Source organism: Salvelinus fontinalis, chromosome 36 (assembly GCF_029448725.1).
Source record: "Salvelinus fontinalis isolate EN_2023a chromosome 36, ASM2944872v1, whole genome shotgun sequence".
NCBI lineage: Eukaryota > Metazoa > Chordata > Actinopteri > Salmoniformes > Salmonidae > Salvelinus > Salvelinus fontinalis.
Window position 1 is genome coordinate 33,935,796 of NC_074700.1, and position 22,429 is coordinate 33,958,224.

Sequence of the window (22,429 nt, forward strand, 5' to 3'; positions counted from 1 at the left end):
CAGAACTACAGTACAACTGTCATAATGGCCCAGAACACTGAGGAGCAGAACTACATGTACAACTGTCATAATGGCCCAGAACAATGAGGAGCAGAACTACAGTACAACTGTCATAATGGCCCAGAACACTGAGGAGCAGAACTACAGTACAACTGTCATAATGGCCCAGAACACTGAGGAGCAGAACTACAGTACAACTGTCATAATGGCCCGGAACACTGAGGAGCAGAACTACAGTACAACTGTCATAATGGCCCAGAACACTGAGGAGCAGAACTACAGTACAACTGTCATAATGGCCCAGAACACTGAGGAGCAGAACTACAGTACAACTGATATAATGGCCCAGAACACTGAGGACCAGAACTACAGTACAACTGTCATAATGGCCCAGAACACTGAGGAGCAGAACTACAGTACAACTGTCATAATGGCCCATCACACTGAGGAGCAGAACTACAGTACAACTGTCATAATGGCCCAGAACACTGAGGAGCAGAACTACAGTACAGCTGTCATAATGGCCCATCACACTGAGGAGCAGAACTACAGTACAACTGTCATAATGGCCCATCACACTGAGGAGCAGAACTACAGTACAACTGTCATAATGGCCCAGAACACTGAGGAGCAGAACTACAGTACAACTGTCATAATGGCCCATCACACTGAGGAGCAGAACTACAGTACAACTGTCATAATGGCCCAGAACACTGAGGAGCAGAACTACAGTACAACTGTCATAATGGCCCAGAACACTGAGGAGCAGAACTACAGTACAACTGTCATAATGGCCCAGAACACTGAGGACCAGAACTACAGTACAACTGTCATAATGGCCCATCACACTGAGGAGCAGAACTACAGTACAACTGTCATAATGGCCCAGAACACTGAGGAGCAGAACTACATGTACAACTGTCATAATGGCCCAGAACACTGAGGAGCAGAACTACAGTACAACTGTCATAATGGCCCAGAACACTGAGGAGCAGGACTACAGTACAGCTGTCATAATGGCCCAGAACACTGAGGAGCAGAACTACAGTACAACTGTCATAATGGCCCAGAACACTGAGGAGCAGAACTACAGTACAACTGTCATAATGTCCCAGAACACTGAGGAGCAGAACTACAGTACAACTGTCATAATGGCCCAGAACACTGAGGAGCAGAACTACAGTGCAACTGTCATAATGGCCCATCACACTGAGGAGCAGAACTACAGTACAACTGTCATAATGGCCCATCACACTGAGGAGCAGAACTACAGTACAACTGTCATAATGGCCCAGAACAATGAGGAGCAGAACTACAGTACAACTGTCATAATGGCCCAGAACACTGAGGAGCAGAACTACAGTACAACTGTCATAATGGCCCATCACACTGAGGAGCAGAACTACAGTACAACTGTCATAATGGTCCAGAACACTGAGGAGCAGAACTACAGTACAACTGTCATAATGGCCCAGAACACTGAGGAGCAGAACTACAGTACAACTGTCATAATGGCCCAGAACACTGAGGAGCAGAACTACAGTACAACTGTCATAATGGCCCAGAACACTGAGGAGCAGAACTACAGTACAACTGTCATAATGGCCCAGAACACTGAGGAGCAGAACTACAGTACAACTGTCATAATGGCCCAGAACACCGAGGAGCAGAACTACAGTACAACTGTCATAATGGCCCAGAACACTGAGTAGCAGAACTACAGTACAACTGTCATAATGGCCCAGAACACTGAGGAGCAGAACTACAGTACAACTGTCATAATGGCCCATCACACTGAGGAGCAGAACTACAGTACAACTGTCATAATGGCCCAGAACACTGAGGAGCAGAACTACAGTACAACTGTCATAATGGCCAGGAACACTGAGGAGCAGAACTACAGTACAACTGTCATAATGGCCCAGAACACTGAGGAGCAGAACTACAGTACACTTATCATAATGGCCCATCACACTGAGGAGCAGAACTACAGTACAACTGTCATAATGGCCCAGAACACTGAGTAGCAGAACTACAGTACAACTGTCATAATGGCCCAGAACACTGAGGAGCAGAACTACAGTACAACTGTCATAATGGCCCAGAACACTGAGGAGCAGAACTACAGTACAACTGTCATAATGGCCCATCACACTGAGGAGCATAACTACAGTACAACTGTCATAATGGCCCATCACACTGAGGAGCAGAACTACAGTACAACTGTCATAATGGCCCAGAACACTGAGGAGCAGAACTACAGTACAACTGTCATAATGGCCCAGAACACTGAGGAGCAGAACTACAGTACAACTGTCATAATGGCCCAGAACACTGAGGAGCAGAACTACAGTACAACTGTCATAATGGCCCATCACACTGAGGAGCAGAACTACAGTACAACTGTCATAATGGCCCAGAACACTGAGGAGCAGAACTACAGTACAACTGTCATAATGGCCCAGAACACTGAGGAGCAGAACTACAGTACAACTGTCATCATGGCCCAGAACACTGAGGAGCAGAACTACAGTACAACTGTCATAATGGCCCAGAACACTGAGGAGCAGAACTACAGTACAACTGTCATAATGGCCCATCACACTGAGGAGCAGAACTACAGTACAACTGTCATAATGGCCCAGAACACTGAGGAGCAGAACTACAGTACAACTGTCATAATGGCCCAGAACACTGAGGAGCAGAACTACATGTACAACTGTCATAATGGCCCAGAACACTGAGGAGCAGAACTACAGTACAACTGTCATAATGGCCCAGAACACTGAGGAGCAGAACTACAGTACAACTGTCATAATGGCCCAGAACACTGAGGAGCAGAACTACAGTACAACTGTCATAATGGCCCATCACACTGAGGAGCAGAACTACAGTACAACTGTCATAATGGCCCAGAACACTGAGGAGCAGAACTACAGTACAACTGTCATAATGGCCCAGAACACTGAGGAGCAGAACTACAGTACAACTGTCATAATGGCCCGGAACACTGAGGAGCAGAACTACAGTACAACTGTCATAATGGCCCGGAACACTGAGGAGCAGAACTACAGTACAACTGTCATAATGGCCCAGAACACTGAGGAGCAGAACTACAGTACAACTGTCATAATGGCCCAGAACACTGAGGAGCAGAACTACAGTACAACTGATATAATGGCCAAGAACACTGAGGACCAGAACTACAGTACAACTGTCATAATGGCCCAGAACACTGAGGAGCAGAACTACAGTACAACTGTCATAATGGCCCATCACACTGAGGAGCAGAACTACAGTACAACTGTCATAATGGCCCAGAACACTGAGGAGCAGAACTACAGTACAGCTGTCATAATGGCCCATCACACTGAGGAGCAGAACTACAGTACAACTGTCATAATGGCCCATCACACTGAGGAGCAGAACTACAGTACAACTGTCATAATGGCCCAGAACACTGAGGAGCAGAACTACAGTACAACTGTCATAATGGCCCAGAACACTGAGGAGCAGAACTACAGTACAACTGTCATAATGGCCCAGAACACTGAGGAGCAGAACTACAGTACAACTGTCATAATGGCCCAGAACACTGAGGACCAGAACTACAGTACAACTGTCATAATGGCCCATCACACTGAGGAGCAGAACTACAGTACAACTGTCATAATGGCCCAGAACACTGAGGAGCAGAACTACATGTACAACTGTCATAATGGCCCAGAACACTGAGGAGCAGAACTACAGTACAACTGTCATAATGGCCCAGAACACTGAGGAGCAGGACTACAGTACAACTGTCATAATGGCCCAGAACACTGAGGAGCAGAACTACAGTACAACTGTCATAATGGCCCAGAACACTGAGGAGCAGAACTACAGTACAACTGTCATAATGTCCCAGAACACTGAGGAGCAGAACTACAGTACAACTGTCATAATGGCCCAGAACACTGAGGAGCAGAACTACAGTGCAACTGTCATAATGGCCCATCACACTGAGGAGCAGAACTACAGTACAACTGTCATAATGGCCCATCACACTGAGGAGCAGAACTACAGTACAACTGTCATAATGGCCCAGAACAATGAGGAGCAGAACTACAGTACAACTGTCATAATGGCCCAGAACACTGAGGAGCAGAACTACAGTACAACTGTCATAATGGCCCATCACACTGAGGAGCAGAACTACAGTACAACTGTCATAATGGTCCAGAACACTGAGGAGCAGAACTACAGTACAACTGTCATAATGGCCCAGAACACTGAGGAGCAGAACTACAGTACAACTGTCATAATGGCCCAGAACACTGAGGAGCAGAACTACAGTACAACTGTCATAATGGCCCAGAACACTGAGGAGCAGAACTACAGTACAACTGTCATAATGGCCCAGAACACTGAGGAGCAGAACTACAGTACAACTGTCATAATGGCCCAGAACACTGAGAAGCAGAACTACAGTACAACTGTCATAATGGCCCAGAACACTGAGGAGCAGAACTACAGTACAACTGTCATAATGGCCCAGAACACTGAGTATCAGAACTACAGTACAACTGTCATAATGGCCCAGAACACTGAGGAGCAGAACTACAGTACAACTGTCATAATGGCCCATCACACTGAGGAGCAGAACTACAGTACAACTGTCATAATGGCCCAGAACACTGAGGAGCAGAACTACAGTACAACTGTCATAATGGCCAGGAACACTGAGGAGCAGAACTACAGTACAACTGTCATAATGGCCCAGAACACTGAGGAGCAGAACTACAGTACACTTATCATAATGGCCCATCACACTGAGGAGCAGAACTACAGTACAACTGTCATAATGGCCCAGAACACTGAGTAGCAGAACTACAGTACAACTGTCATAATGGCCCAGAACACTGAGGAGCAGAACTACAGTACAACTGTCATAATGGCCCAGAACACTGAGGAGCAGAACTACAGTACAACTGTCATAATGGCCCATCACACTGAGGAGCAGAACTACAGTACAACTGTCATAATGGCCCATCACACTGAGGAGCAGAACTACAGTACAACTGTCATAATGGCCCAGAACACTGAGGAGCAGAACTACAGTACAACTGTCATAATGGCCCAGAACACTGAGGAGCAGAACTACAGTACAACTGTCATAATGGCCCAGAACACTGAGGAGCAGAACTACAGTACAACTGTCATAATGGCCCATCACACTGAGGAGCAGAACTACAGTACAACTGTCATAATGGCCCAGAACACTGAGGAGCAGAACTACAGTACAACTGTCATAATGGCCCAGAACACTGAGGAGCAGAACTACAGTACAACTGATATAATGGCCCAGAACACTGAGGACCAGAACTACAGTACAACTGTCATAATGGCCCAGAACACTGAGGAGCAGAACTACAGTACAACTGTCATAATGGCCCATCACACTGAGGAGCAGAACTACAGTACAACTGTCATAATGGCCCAGAACACTGAGGAGCAGAACTACAGTACAGCTGTCATAATGGCCCATCACACTGAGGAGCAGAACTACAGTACAACTGTCATAATGGCCCATCACACTGAGGAGCAGAACTACAGTACAACTGTCATAATGGCCCAGAACACTGAGGAGCAGAACTACAGTACAGCTGTCATAATGGCCCATCACACTGAGGAGCAGAACTACAGTACAACTGTCATAATGGCCCAGAACACTGAGGAGCAGAACTACAGTACAACTGTCATAATGGCCCAGAACACTGAGGAGCAGAACTACAGTACAACTGTCATAATGGCCCAGAACACTGAGTAGCAGAACTACAGTACAACTGTCATAATGGCCCAGAACACTGAGGAGCAGAACTACAGTACAACTGTCATAATGGCCCATCACACTGAGGAGCAGAACTACAGTACAACTGTCATAATGGCCCAGAACACTGAGGAGCAGAACTACAGTACAACTGTCATAATGGCCAGGAACACTGAGGAGCAGAACTACAGTACAACTGTCATAATGGCCCAGAACACTGAGGAGCAGAACTACAGTACAACTGTCATAATGGCCCATCACACTGAGGAGCAGAACTACAGTACAACTGTCATAATGGCCCAGAACACTGAGTAGCAGAACTACAGTACAACTGTCATAATGGCCCAGAACACTGAGGAGCAGAACTACAGTACAACTGTCATAATGGCCCATCACACTGAGGAGCAGAACTACAGTACAACTGTCATAATGGCCCAGAACACTGAGGAGCAGAACTACAGTACAACTGTCATAATGGCCCAGAACACTGAGGAGCAGAACTACAGTACAACTGTCATAATGGCCAGGAACACTGAGGAGCAGAACTACAGTACAACTCTCATAATGGCCCAGAACACTGAGGAGCAGAACTACAGTACAACTGTCATAATGGCCCAGAACACTGAGGAGCAGAACTACAGTACAACTGTCATAATGGCCCAGAACACTGAGTAGCAGAACTACAGTACAACTGTCATAATGGCCCAGAACACTGAGGAGCAGAACTACAGTACAACTGTCATAATGGCCCAGAACACTGAGGAGCAGAACTACAGTACAACTGTCATAATGGCCCAGAACACTGAGGAGCAGAACTACAGTACAACTGTCATAATGGCCCATCACACTGAGGAGCAGAACTACAGTACAACTGTCATAATGGCCCAGAACACTGAGGAGCAGAACTACAGTACAACTGTCATAATGGCCCATCACACTGAGGAGCAGAACTACAGTACAACTGTCATAATGGCCCAGAACACTGAGGAGCAGAACTACAGTACAACTGTCATAATGGCCAGGAACACTGAGGAGCAGAACTACAGTACAACTGTCATAATGGCCCAGAACACTGAGGAGCAGAACTACAGTACAACTGTCATAATGGCCCATCACACTGAGGAGCAGAACTACAGTACAACTGTCATAATGGCCCAGAACACTGAGTAGCAGAACTACAGTACAACTGTCATAATGGCCCAGAACACTGAGGAGCAGAACTACAGTACAACTGTCATAATGGCCCATCACACTGAGGAGCAGAACTACAGTACAACTGTCATAATGGCCCAGAACACTGAGGAGCAGAACTACAGTACAACTGTCATAATGGCCCAGAACACTGAGGAGCAGAACTACAGTACAACTGTCATAATGGCCCAGAACACTGAGGAGCAGAACTACAGTACAACTGTCATAATGGCCCATCACACTGAGGAGCAGAACTACAGTACAACTGTCATAATGGCCCAGAACACTGAGGAGCAGAACTACAGTACAACTGTCATAATGGCCCAGAACACTGAGGAGCAGAACTACAGTACAACTGTCATCATGGCCCAGAACACTGAGGAGCAGAACTACAGTACAACTGTCATAATGGCCCAGAACACTGAGGAGCAGAACTACAGTACAACTGTCATAATGGCCCATCACACTGAGGAGCAGAACTACAGTACAACTGTCATAATGGCCCAGAACACTGAGGAGCAGAACTACAGTATAACTGTCATAATGGCCCAGAACACTGAGGAGCAGAACTACATGTACAACTGTCATAATGGCCCAGAACACTGAGGAGCAGAACTACAGTACAACTGTCATAATGGCCCAGAACACTGAGGAGCAGAACTACAGTACAACTGTCATAATGGCCCAGAACACTGAGGAGCAGAACTACAGTACAACTGTCATAATGGCCCAGAACACTGAGGAGCAGAACTACAGTACAACTGTCATAATGGCCCAGAACACTGAGGACCAGAACTACAGTACAACTGTCATAATGGCCCAGAACACTGAGGAGCAGAACTACAGTACAACTGTCATAATGGCCCAGAACACTGAGGAGCAGAACTACAGTACAACTGTCATAATGGCCCAGAACACTGAGGAGCAGAACTACAGTACAACTGTCATAATGGCCCAGAACACTGAGGAGCAGAACTACAGTACAACTGTCATAATGGCCCAGAACACTGAGGACCAGAACTACAGTACAACTGTCATAATGGCCCAGAACACTGAGGAGCAGAACTACAGTACAACTGTCATAATGGCCCAGAACACTGAGGAGCAGAACTACAGTACAACTGTCATAATGGCCCAGAACACTGAGGAGCAGAACTACAGTACAACTGTCATAATGGCCCAGAACACTGAGGAGCAGAACTACAGTACAACTGTCATAATGGCCCAGAACACAGAGGAGCAGAACTACAGTACAACTGTCATAATGGCCCAGAAAACTGAGGAGCAGAACTACATGTACAACTGTCATAATGGCCCAGAACACTGAGGAGCAGAACTACAGTACAACTGTCATAATGGCCCAGAACACTGAGGAGCAGAACTACAGTACAACTGTCATAATGTCCCAGAACACTGAGGAGCAGAACTACAGTACAACTGTCATAATGGCCCAGAACACTGAGGAGCAGAACTACAGTACAACTGTCATAATGGCCCAGAACACAGAGGAGCAGAACTACAGTACAACTGTCATAATGGCCCAGAACACTGAGGAGCAGAACTACATGTACAACTGTCATAATGGCCCAGAACACTGAGGAGCAGAACTACAGTACAACTGTCATAATGGCCCAGAACACTGAGGAGCAGAACTACAGTACAACTGTCTTAATGGCCCAGAACACTGAGGAGCAGAACTACAGTACAACTGTCATAATGGCCCAGAACACTGAGGAGCAGAACTACAGTACAACTGTCATAATGGCCCAGAACACTGAGGACCAGAACTACAGTACAACTGTCATAATGGCCCAGAACACTGAGGACCAGAACTACAGTACAACTGTCATAATGGCCCAGAACACTGAGGAGCAGAACTACAGTACAACTGTCATAATGGCCCAGAACACTGAGGAGCAGAACTACAGTACAACTGTCATAATGGCCCAGAACACTGAGGAGCAGAACTACAGTACAACTGTCATAATGGCCCAGAACACTGAGGAGCAGAACTACAGTACAACTGTCATAATGGCCCATCACACTGAGGAGCAAAACTACAGTACAACTGTCATAATGGCCCAGAACACTGAGGAGCAGAACTACAGTACAACTGTCATAATGGCCCATCATACTGAGGAGCAGAACTACAGTACAACTGTCATAATGGCCCAGAACACTGAGGAGCAGAACTACAGTACAACTGTCATAATGGCCCAGAACACTGAGGAGCAGAACTACAGTACAACTGTCATAATGGCCCAGAACACTGAGGACCAGAACTACAGTACAACTGTCATAATGGCCCAGAACACTGAGGAGCAGAACTACAGTACAACTGTCATAATGGCCCAGAACACTGAGGAGCAGAACTACAGTACAACTGTCATAATGGCCCAGAACACTGAGGAGCAGAACTACAGTACAACTGTCATAATGGCCCAGAACACTGAGGAGCAGAACTACAGTACAACTGTCATAATGGCCCAGAACACTGAGGAGCAGAACTACAGTACAACTGTCATAATGGCCCAGAACACTGAGGAGCAGAACTACAGTACAACTGTCATAATGGCCCATCACACTGAGGAGCAGAACTACAGTACAACTGTCATAATGGCCCAGAACACTGAGGAGCAGAACTACAGTACAACTGTCATAATGGCCCATCACACTGAGGAGCAGAACTACAGTACAACTGTCATAATGGCCCATCACACTGAGGAGCAGAACTACAGTACAACTGTCATAATGGCCCAGAACACTGAGGAGCAGAACTACAGTACAACTGTCATAATGGCCCAGAACACTGAGGAGCAGAACTACAGTACAACTGTCATAATGGCCCAAAACACTGAGGAGCAGAACTACAGTACAACTGTCATAATGGCCCAGAACACTGAGGAGCAGAACTACAGTACAACTGTCATAATGGCCCAGAACACTGAGGAGCAGAACTACAGTACAACTGTCATAATGGCCCAGAACACTGAGGAGCAGAACTACAGTACAACTGTCATAATGGCCCAGAACACTGAGGAGCAGAACTACAGTACAACTGTCATAATGGCCCAGAACACTGAGGAGCAGAACTACAGTACAACTGTCATAATGGCCCAGAACACTGAGGAGCAGAACTACAGTACAACTGTCATAATGGCCCAGAACACTGAGGAGCAGAACTACAGTACAACTGTCATAATGGCCCAGAACACTGAGGACCAGAACTACAGTACAACTGTCATAATGGCCCAGAACACTGAGGAGCAGAACTACAGTACAACTGTCATAATGGCCCAGAACACTGAGGAGCAGAACTACAGTACAACTGTCATAATGGCCCAGAACACTGAGGAGCAGAACTACAGTACAACTGTCATAATGGCCCAGAACACTGAGGAGCAGAACTACAGTACAACTGTCATAATGGCCCAGAACACTGAGGAGCAGAACTACAGTACAACTGTCATAATGGCCCAGAACACTGAGGAGCAGAACTACAGTACAACTGTCATAATGGCCCAGAACACTGAGGAGCAGAACTACAGTACAACTGTCATAATGGCCCAGAACACTGAGGACCAGAACTACAGTACAACTGTCATAATGGCCCAGAACACTGAGGAGCAGAACTACAGTACAACTGTCATAATGGCCCATCACACTGAGGAGCAGAACTACAGTACAACTGTCATAATGGCCCATCACACTGAGGAGCAGAACTACAGTACAACTGTCATAATGTCCCAGAACACTGAGGAGCAGAACTACAGTACAACTGTCATAATGGCCCAGAACACTGAGGAGCAGAACTACAGTACAACTGTCATAATGGCCCAGAACACTGAGGAGCAGAACTACAGTACAACTGTCATAATGGCCCGGAATGTTACAGTTTAGCTAGTAGTACAGAATGTTACAGTTTAGCTAGTAGTACAGAATGTTACAGTTTAGATAGTAGTACAGGATGTTACAGTTTAGCTAGTAGTACAGAATGTTACAGTTTAGCTAGTAGTACTTGATGTTACAGTTTAGATAGTAGTACTTGATGTTACAGTTTAGCTAGTAGTACTTTATGTTACAGTTTAGCTAGTAGTACTTTATGTTACAGTTTAGCTAGTAGTACTTTATGTTACAGTTTAGCTAGTAGTACTTTATGTTACAGTTTAGCTAGTAGTACTGAATGTTACAGTTTAGCTAGTAGTACTTTATGTTACAGTTTAGCTAGTAGTACTTTATGTTACAGTTTAGCTAGTAGTACTTTATGTTACAGTTTAGCTAGTAGTACTGAATGTTACAGTTTAGCTAGTAATACATGATGTTACAGTTTAGCTAGTAGTACAGGATGTTACAGTTTAGCTAGTAGTACTTTGTTACAGTTTAGCTAGTAGTACTGAATGTTACAGTTTAGCTAGTAGTACAGAATGTTACAGTTTAGCTAGTAGTACAGGATGTTACAGTTTAGATAGTAGTACTTTATGTTACAGTTTAGCTAGTAGTACTGAATGTTACAGTTTAGCTAGTAGTACTGAATGTTACAGTTTAGCTAGTAGTACTTGATGTTACAGTTTAGCTAGTAGTACAGGATGTTACAGTTTAGCTAGTAGTACTTTATGTTACAGTTTAGCTAGTAGTACTGATTGTTACAGTTTAGCTAGTAGTACTTGATGTTACAGTTTAGCTAGTAGTACAGAATGTTACAGTTTAGATAGTAGTACAGAATGTTACAGTTCAGCTAGTAGTACTTGATGTTACAGTTTAGCTAGTAGTACAGGATGTTACAGTTTAGCTAGTAGTACAGAATGTTACAGTTTAGCTAGTAGTACTGAATGTTACAGTTTAGCTAGTAGTACAGAATGTTACAGTTTAGATAGTAGTTCTTGATGTTACAGTTTTGATAGTAGTACTTTATGTTACAGTCTAGCTAGTAGTACTTGATGTTACAGTTTAGCTAGTAGTACAGAATGTTACAGTTTAGCTAGTAGTACAGAATGTTACAGTTTAGATAGTAGTACTTTATGTTACAGTTTAGATAGTAGTACTGAATGTTACAGTTTAGCTAGTAGTACAGAATGTTACAGTTTAGCTAGTAGTACAGGATGTTACAGTTTAGCTAGTAGTACAGGATGTTACAGTTTAGATAGTAGTACTTGATGTTACAGTTTAGCTAGTAGTACAGGATGTTACAGTTTAGCTAGTGGTACAGAATGTTACAGTTTAGATAGTAGTACAGCATGTTACAGTTTAGCTAGTAGTACTTGATGTTACAGTTTAGCTAGTAGTACAGAATGTTACAGTTTAGATAGTAGTACAGAATGTTACAGTTTAGATAGTAGTACTTGATGTTACAGTTTAGCTAGTAGTACAGAATGTTACAGTTTAGCTAGTAGTACAGAATGTTACAGTTTAGCTAATAGTACAGAATGTTACAGTTTAGCTAGTAGTACAGAATGTTACAGTTTAGCTAGTAGTACAGAATGTTACAGTTTAGCTAGTAGTACAGAATGTTACAGTTTAGATAGTAGTACAGAATGTTACAGTTTAGCTAGTAGTACAGAATGTTACAGTTTAGCTAGTAGTACAGAATGTTACAGTTTAGCTAGTAGTACTGAATGTTACAGTTTAGCTAGTAGTACAGAATGTTACAGTTTAGCTAGTAGTACAGAATGTTACAGTTTAGCTAGTAGTACAGAATGTTACAGTTTAGCTAGTAGTACTGAATGTTACAGTTTAGCTAGTAGTACAGAATGTTACAGTTTAGATAGTAGTACAGAATGTTACAGTTTAGCTAGTAGTACAGAATGTTACAATTTAGCTAGTAGCACAGAATGTTACAGTTTAGCTAGTAGTACAGAATGTTACAGTTTAGATAGCAGTACAGAATGTTACAGTTTAGCTAGTAGTACAGAATGTTACAGTTTAGCTAGTAGTACAGAATGTTACAGTTTAGCTAGTAGTACTTGATGTTACAGTTTAGCTAGTAGTACAGAATGTTACAGTTTAGCTAGTAGTACAGAATGTTACAGTATAGTTAGTAGTACTTGATGTTACAGTTTAGCTAGTAGTACAGAATGTTACAGTTTAGCTAGTAGTACAGAATGTTACAGTTTAGCTAGTAGTACAGAATGTTACAGTTTAGCTAGTAGTACAGAATGTTACAGTTTAGCTAGTAGTACAGAATGTTACAGTTTAGATAGTAGTACTTGATGTTACAGTTTAGCTAGTGGTACAGAATGTTACAGTTTAGCTAGTAGTACAGAATGTAACAGTTTAGCTAGTAGTACTTGATCTTACAGTTTAGCTAGTAGTACAGAATGTTACAGTTTAGCTAGTAGTACTGAATGTTACAGTTTAGCTAGTAGTACATGATGTTACAGTTTAGATAGTAGTACAGAATGTTACAGTTTAGCTAGTAGTACAGAATGTTACAGTTTAGCTAGTAGTACTGAATGTTACAGTTTAGATAGTAGTACTTGATGTTACAGTTTAGATAGTAGTACAGAATGTTACAGTTTAGCTAGTAGTACAGGATGTTACAGTTTAGATAGTAGTACAGAATGTTACAGTTTAGCTAGTAGTACAGGATGTTACAGTTTAGATAGTAGTACAGAATGTTACAGTTTAGCTAGTAGTACAGGATGTTACAGTTTAGATAGTAGTACAGAATGTTACAGTTTAGCTAGTAGTACAGGATGTTACAGTTTAGCTAGTAGTACAGAATGTTACAGTTTAGCTAGTAGTACAGAATGTTACAGTTTAGCTAGTAGTACAGAATGTTACAGTTTAGCTAGTAGTACTTGATGTTACAGTTTAGCTAGTAGTACAGAATGTTACAGTTTAGCTAGTAGTACAGAATGTTACAGTTTAGATAGTAGTACTTGATGTTACAGTTTAGCTAGTAGTACAGAATGCTACAGTTTAGATAGTAGTACTTGATGTTACAGTTTAGCTAGTAGTACAGAATGTTACAGTTTAGATAGTAGTACTTGATGTTACAATTTAGATAGTAGTACAGAATGTTACAGTTTAGCTAGTAGTACTGGATGTTACAGTTTAGCTAGTAGTACTTGATGTTACAGTTTAGCTAGTAGTACAGAATGTTACAGTTTAGCTAGTAGTACAGAATGTTACAGTTTAGATAGTAGTACTTTGTTACAGTTTAGCTAGTAGTACAGAATGTTACAGTTTAGATAGTTGTACTTGATGTTACAGTTTAGCTAGTAGTACAGAATGTTACAGTTTAGATAGTAGTACTTGATGTTACAGTTTAGCTAGTAGTACAGAATGTTACAGTTTAGCTAGTAGTACAGAATGTTACAGTTTAGATAGTAGTACTTGATGTTACAGTTTAGCTAGTAGTACAGAATGTTACAGTTTAGATAGTAGTACTGAATGTTACAGTTTAGCTAGTAGTACAGGATGTTACAGTTTAGCTAGTAGTACTTGATGTTACAGTTTAGCTAGTAGTACTTTGTTACAGTTTAGCTAGTAGTACTGAATGTTACAGTTTAGCTAGTAGTACTTTATGTTACAGTTTAGCTAGTAGTACTGAATGTTACAGTTTAGATAGTAGTACTGAATGTTACAGTTTAGCTAGTAGTACAGAATGTTACAGTTTAGCTAGTAGTACTTTATGTTACAGTTTAGCTAGTAGTACAGAATGTTACAGTTTAGCTAGTAGTACTTTATGTTACAGTTTAGCTAGTAGTACAGAATGTTACAGTTTAGCTAGTAGTACTTTATGTTACAGTTTAGCTAGTAGTACAGAATGTTACAGTTTAGCTAGTAGTACTTGATGTTACAGTTTAGCTAGTAGTACAGAATGTTACAGTTTAGCTAGTAGTACTTGATGTTACAGTTTAGCTAGTAGTACAGAATGTTACAGTTTAGCTAGTAGTACAGAATGTTACAGTTTAGCTAGTAGTACAGAATGTTACAGTTTAGCTAGTAGTACTTTATGTTACAGTTTAGCTAGTAGTACAGAATGTTACAGTTTAGCTAGTAGTACTTGATGTTACAGTTTAGCTAGTAGTACTTTATGTTACAGTTTAGCTAGTAGTACTTGATGTTACAGTTTAGCTAGTAGTACTTGATGTTACAGTTTAGCTAGTAGTACTTGATGTTACAGTTTAGCTAGTAGTACTGAATGTTACAGTTTAGCTAGTAGTACAGCATGTTACAGTTTAGCTAGTAGTACAGAATGTTACAGTTTAGCTAGTAGTACAGAATGTTACAGTTTAGCTAGTAGTACTTTATGTTACAGTTTAGCTAGTAGTACAGAATGTTACAGTTTAGCTAGTAGTACTTGATGTTACAGTTTAGCTAGTAGTACTTGATGTTACAGTTTAGCTAGTAGTACTTGATGTTACAGTTTAGCTAGTAGTACAGAATTTTACAGTTTAGCTAGTAGTACTTTGTTACAGTTTAGCTAGTAGTACAGAATGTTACAGTTTAGCTAGTAGTACAGAATGTTACAGTTTAGCTAGTAGTACTTGATGTTACAGTTTAGCTAGTAGTACAGAATGTTACAGTTTAGATAGTAGTACTTGATGTTACAGTTTAGCTAGTAGTACAGAATGTTACAGTTTAGATAGTAGTACTTGATGTTACAGTTTAGCTAGTAGTACTTGATGTTACAGTTTAGCTAGTAGTACTTGATGTTACAGTTTAGCTAGTAGTACAGAATGTTACAGTTTAGCTAGTAGTACTTGATGTTACAGTTTAGCTAGTAGTACAGAATGTTACAGTTTAGATAGTAGTACTTGATGTTACAGTTTAGCTAGTAGTACAGAATGTTACAGTTTAGCTAGTAGTACTGAATGTTACAGTTTAGCTAGTAGTACAGAATGTTACAGTTTAGCTAGTAGTACTTGATGTTACAGTTTAGATAGTAGTACAGAATGTTACAGTTTAGCTAGTAGTACTTGATGTTACAGTTTAGATAGTAGTACAGAATGTTACAGTTTAGCTAGTAGTACTTGATGTTACAGTTTAGCTAGTAGTACTTGATGTTACAGTTTAGATAGTAGTACAGAATGTTACAGTTTAGCTAGTAGTACTTGATGTTGCAGTTTAGCTAGTAGTACAGAATGTTACAGTTTAGCTAGTAGTACTTGATGTTACAGTTTAGATAGTAATACAGGATGTTACAGTTTAGCTAGTAGTACTTGATGTTACAGTTTAGCTAGTAGTACTTGATGTTACAGTTTAGCTAGTAGTACTTGATGTTACAGTTTAGCTAGTAGTACTTGTTGTTACAGTTTAGCTAGTAGTACAGAATGTTACAGTTTAGCTAGTAGTACTTTATGTTACAGTTTAGCTAGTAGTACAGGATGTTACAGTTTAGATAGTAGTACAGAATGTTACAGTTTAGCTAGTAGTACAGAATGTTACAGTTTAGATAGTAGTACAGAATGTTACAGTTTAGCTAGTAGTACAGAATGTTACAGTTTAGCTAGTAGTACAGAATGTTACAGTTTAGCTAGTAGTACAGAATGTTACAGTTTAGCTAGTAGTACAGAATGTTACAGTTTAGCTAGTAGTACTTTATGTTACAGTTTAGCTAGTAGTACAGAATGTTACAGTTTAGCTAGTAGTACAGAATGTTACAGTTTAGCTAGTAGCACAGAATGTTACAGTTTAGCTAGTAGTACAGAATGTTACAGTTTAGATAGTAGTACTTTGTTACAGTTTAGCTAGTAGTACAGAATGTTACAGTTTAGATAGTAGTACTTGATGTTACAGTTTAGCTAGTAGTACAGAATGTTACAGTTTAGATAGTAGTACTTGATGTTACAGTTTAGCTAGTAGTACAGAATGTTACAGTTTAGATAGTAGTACTTGATGTTACAGTTTAGCTAGTAGTACAGAATGTTACAGTTTAGCTAGTAGTACAGAATGTTACAGTTTAGATAGTAGTACTTGATGTTACAGTTTAGATAGTAGTACAGAATGTTACAGTTTAGCTAGTAGTACAGAATGCTACAGTTTAGATAGTAGTACTTGATGTTACAGTTTAGCTAGTAGTACAGAATGTTACAGTTTAGCTAGTAGTACAGAATGTTACAGTTTAGATAGTAGTACTTGATGTTACAGTTTAGCTAGTAGTACAGAATGTTACAGTTTAGATAGTAGTACTGAATGTTACAGTTTAGCTAGTAGTACAGGATGTTACAGTTTAGCTAGTAGTACTTGATGTTACAGTTTAGCTAGTAGTACTTTGTTACAGTTTAGCTAGTAGTACTGAATGTTACAGTTTAGCTAGTAGTACTTTATGTTACAGTTTAGCTAGTAGTACTGAATGTTACAGTTTAGATAGTAGTACTGAATGTTACAGTTTAGCTAGTAGTACAGAATGTTACAGTTTAGCTAGTAGTACTTTATGTTACAGTTTAGCTAGTAGTACAGAATGTTACAGTTTAGCTAGTAGTACTTGATGTTACAGTTTAGCTAGTAGTACAGAATGTTACAGTTTAGCTAGTAGTACTTTATGTTACAGTTTAGCTAGTAGTACAGAATGTTACAGTTTAGCTAGTAGTACTTGATGTTACAGTTTAGCTAGTAGTACAGAATGTTACAGTTTAGCTAGTAGTACTTGATGTTACAGTTTAGCTAGTAGTATAGAATGTTACAGTTTAGCTAGTAGTACAGAATGTTACAGTTTAGCTAGTAGTACAGAATGTTACAGTTTAGCTAGTAGTACTTTATGTTACAGTTTAGCTAGTAGTACAGAATGTTACAGTTTAGCTAGTAGTACTTGATGTTACAGTTTAGCTAGTAGTACTTTATGTTACAGTTTAGCTAGTAGTACTTGATGTTACAGTTTAGCTAGTAGTACTTGATGTTACAGTTTAGCTAGTAGTACTTGATGTTACAGTTTAGCTAGTAGTACAGAATGTTACAGTTTAGCTAGTAGTACAGCATGTTACAGTTTAGCTAGTAGTACTTTATGTTACAGTTTAGCTAGTAGTACAGAATGTTACAGTTTAGCTAGTAGTACTTGATGTTACAGTTTAGCTAGTAGTACTTGATGTTACAGTTTAGCTAGTAGTACTTGATGTTACAGTTTAGATAGTAGTACTTGATGTTACAGTTTAGATAGTAGTACTTGATGTTACAGTTTAGCTAGTAGTACTTGATGTTACAGTTTAGCTAGTAGTACTTGATGTTACAGTTTAGCTAGTAGTACTTGATGTTACAGTTTAGCTAGTAGTACTTGATGTTACAGTTTAGATAGTAGTACTTGATGTTACAGTTTAGCTAGTAGTACAGAATGTTACAGTTTAGCTAGTAGTACAGAATGTTACAGTTTAGCTAGTAGTACTTTATGTTACAGTTTAGCTAGTAGTACAGAATGTTACAGTTTAGCTAGTAGTACTTGATGTTACAGTTTAGCTAGTAGTACTTGATGTTACAGTTTAGCTAGTAGTACTTGATGTTACAGTTTAGCTAGTAGTACAGAATGTTACAGTTTAGCTAGTAGTACTTTGTTACAGTTTGGCTAGTAGTACAGAATGTTACAGTTTAGCTAGTAGTACTTGATGTTACAGTTTAGCTAGTAGTACTTGATGTTACAGTTTAGCTAGTAGTACAGAATGTTACAGTTTAGATAGTAGTACTTGATGTTACAGTTTAGCTAGTAGTACAGAATGTTACATTTTAGATAGTAGTACTTGATGTTACAGTTTAGCTAGTAGTACTTGATGTTACAGTTTAGCTAGTAGTACTTGATGTTACAGTTTAGCTAGTAGTACAGAATGTTACAGTTTAGCTAGTAGTACTTGATGTTACAGTTTAGCTAGTAGTACAGAATGTTACAGTTTAGATAGTAGTACTTGATGTTACAGTTTAGCTAGTAGTACAGAATGTTACAGTTTAGCTAGTAGTACTGAATGTTACAGTTTAGCTAGTAGTACAGAATGTTACAGTTTAGCTAGTAGTACTTGATGTTACAGTTTAGATAGTAGTACAGAATGTTACAGTTTAGCTAGTAGTACTTGATGTTACAGTTTAGATAGTAGTACAGAATGTTACAGTTTAGCTAGTAGTACTTGATGTTACAGTTTAGCTAGTAGTACTTGATGTTACAGTTTAGATAGTAGTACAGAATGTTACAGTTTAGCTAGTAGTACTTGATGTTACAGTTTAGCTAGTAGTACAGAATGTTACAGTTTAGCTAGTAGTACTTGATGTTACAGTTTAGATAGTAGTACAGGATGTTACAGTTTAGCTAGTAGTACTTGATGTTACAGTTTAGCTAGTAGTACTTGATGTTACAGTTTAGCTAGTAGTACTTGATGTTACAGTTTAGCTAGTAGTACTTGATGTTACAGTTTAGCTAGTAGTACAGAATGTTACAGTTTAGCTAGTAGTACTTTATGTTACAGTTTAGCTAGTAGTACAGGATGTTACAGTTTAGATAGTAGTACAGAATGTTACAGTTTAGCTAGTAGTACAGAATGTTACAGTTTAGATAGTAGTACAGAATGTTACAGTTTAGCTAGTAGTACAGAATGTTACAGTTTAGCTAGTAGTACAGAATGTTACAGTTTAGCTAGTAGTACAGAATGTTACAGTTTAGCTAGTAGTACTTTATGTTACAGTTTAGCTAGTAGTACAGAATGTTACAGTTTAGCTAGTAGTACAGAATGTTACAGTTTAGCTAGTAGTACTTTATGTTACAGTTTAGCTAGTAGTACAGAATGTTACAGTTTAGCTAGTAGTACTTTATGTTACAGTTTAGCTAGTAGTACAGGATGTTACAGTTTAGATAGTAGTACAGAATGTTACAGTTTAGCTAGTAGTACAGAATGTTACAGTTTAGCTAGTAGTACAGAATGTTACGGTTTAGCTAGTAGTACAGCATGTTACAGTTTAGCTAGTAGTACTTTGTTACAGTTTAGCTAGGAGTACAGAATGTTACAGTTTAGCTAGTAGTACTTGATGTTACAGTTTAGCTAGTAGTACAGAATGTTACAGTTTAGCTAGTAGTACTTGATGTTACAGTTTAGCTAGTAGTACAGAATGTTACAGTTTAGCTAGTAGTACTTTATGTTACAGTTTAGCTAGTAGTACAGAATGTTACAGTTTAGCTAGTAGTACTTGATGTTACAGTTTAGCTAGTAGTACAGAATGTTACAGTTTAGCTAGTAGTACAGAATGTTACAGTTTAGATAGTAGTACTTGATGTTACAGTTTAGCTAGTAGTACAGAATGTTACAGTTTAGCTAGTAGTACAGAATGTTACAGTTTAGCTAGTAGTACAGAATGTTACAGTTTAGCTAGTAGTACAGAATGTTACAGTTTAGCTAGTAGTACAGAATGTTACAGTTTAGCTAGTAGTACAGAATGTTACAGTTTAGATAGTAGTACAGAATGTTACAGTTTAGCTAGTAATACATGATGTTACAGTTTAGCTAGTAGTACAGAATGTTACAGTTTAGATAGTAGTACTTGATGTTACAGTTTAGCTAGTAGTACAGAATGTTACAGTTTAGCTAGTAGTACAGAATGTTACAGTTTAGCTAGTAGTACAGAATGTTACAGTTTAGCTAGTAGTACAGAATGTTACAGTTTAGATAGTAGTACTTGATGTTACAGTTTAGCTAGTAGTACAGAATGTTACAGTTTAGCTAGTAGTACAGAATGTTACAGTTTAGCTAGTAGTACAGAATGTTACAGTTTAGCTAGTAGTACAGAATGTTACAGTTTAGCTAGTAGTACAGAATGTTACAGTTTAGCTAGTAGTACAGAATGTTACAGTTTAGCTAGTAGTACAGAATGTTACAGTTTAGCTAGTAGTACAGAATGTTACAGTTTAGCTAGTAGTACAGAATGTTACAGTTTAGCTAGTAGTACAGAATGTTACAGTTTAGCTAGTAGTACTGAATGTTACAGTTTAGCTAGTAGTACTTGATGTTACAGTTTAGCTAGTAGTACAGAATGTTACAGTTTAGCTAGTAGTACTGAATGTTACAGTTTAGCTAGTAGTACTTTATGTTACAGTTTAGCTAGTAGTACAGAATGTTACAGTTTAGCTAGTAGTACTTTATGTTACAGTTTAGCTAGTAGTACAGGATGTTACAGTTTAGATAGTAGTACAGAATGTTACAGTTTAGCTAGTAGTACAGAATGTTACAGTTTAGCTAGTAGTACAGAATGTTACGGTTTAGCTAGTAGTACAGCATGTTACAGTTTAGCTAGTAGTACTTTGTTACAGTTTAGCTAGGAGTACAGAATGTTACAGTTTAGCTAGTAGTACTTGATGTTACAGTTTAGCTAGTAGTACAGAATGTTACAGTTTAGCTAGTAGTACTTGATGTTACAGTTTAGCTAGTAGTACAGAATGTTACAGTTTAGCTAGTAGTACTTTATGTTACAGTTTAGCTAGTAGTACAGAATGTTACAGTTTAGCTAGTAGTACTTGATGTTACAGTTTAGCTAGTAGTACAGAATGTTACAGTTTAGCTAGTAGTACAGAATGTTACAGTTTAGATAGTAGTACTTGATGTTACAGTTTAGCTAGTAGTACAGAATGTTACAGTTTAGCTAGTAGTACAGAATGTTACAGTTTAGCTAGTAGTACAGAATGTTACAGTTTAGCTAGTAGTACAGAATGTTACAGTTTAGCTAGTAGTACAGAATGTTACAGTTTAGCTAGTAGTACAGAATGTTACAGTTTAGATAGTAGTACAGAATGTTACAGTTTAGCTAGTAATACATGATGTTACAGTTTAGCTAGTAGTACAGAATGTTACAGTTTAGATAGTAGTACTTGATGTTACAGTTTAGCTAGTAGTACAGAATGTTACAGTTTAGCTAGTAGTACAGAATGTTACAGTTTAGCTAGTAGTACAGAATGTTACAGTTTAGCTAGTAGTACAGAATGTTACAGTTTAGATAGTAGTACTTGATGTTACAGTTTAGCTAGTAGTACAGAATGTTACAGTTTAGCTAGTAGTACAGAATGTTACAGTTTAGCTAGTAGTACAGAATGTTACAGTTTAGCTAGTAGTACAGAATGTTACAGTTTAGCTAGTAGTACAGAATGTTACAGTTTAGCTAGTAGTACAGAATGTTACAGTTTAGCTAGTAGTACAGAATGTTACAGTTTAGCTAGTAGTACAGAATGTTACAGTTTAGCTAGTAGTACAGAATGTTACAGTTTAGCTAGTAGTACAGAATGTTACAGTTTAGCTAGTAGTACTGAATGTTACAGTTTAGCTAGTAGTACTTGATGTTACAGTTTAGCTAGTAGTACAGAATGTTACAGTTTAGATAGTAGTACACACACAGCAGTAAATGAGGGATGTGGTGCGGAAGGAGATATATAGAGAAAAATGAAAGAGAAAATGAAAGAGGGGATGGGAGAAGGGGTGTCAACCCCCCTCACACACATGCAGAGACACAAGATGTTCAAACATGATGCAC

General features: G+C 39.4%; 1 protein-coding gene across 5 annotated transcripts in view; it reads right to left on the reverse strand.

Moving 5' to 3' along the window:
• LOC129835630 (disks large homolog 4-like) overlaps nucleotides 1-22,429 on the reverse strand; it is a 190,881-nt gene that overhangs the window by 125,871 nt on the left and 42,581 nt on the right. The window lies entirely within an intron of this gene.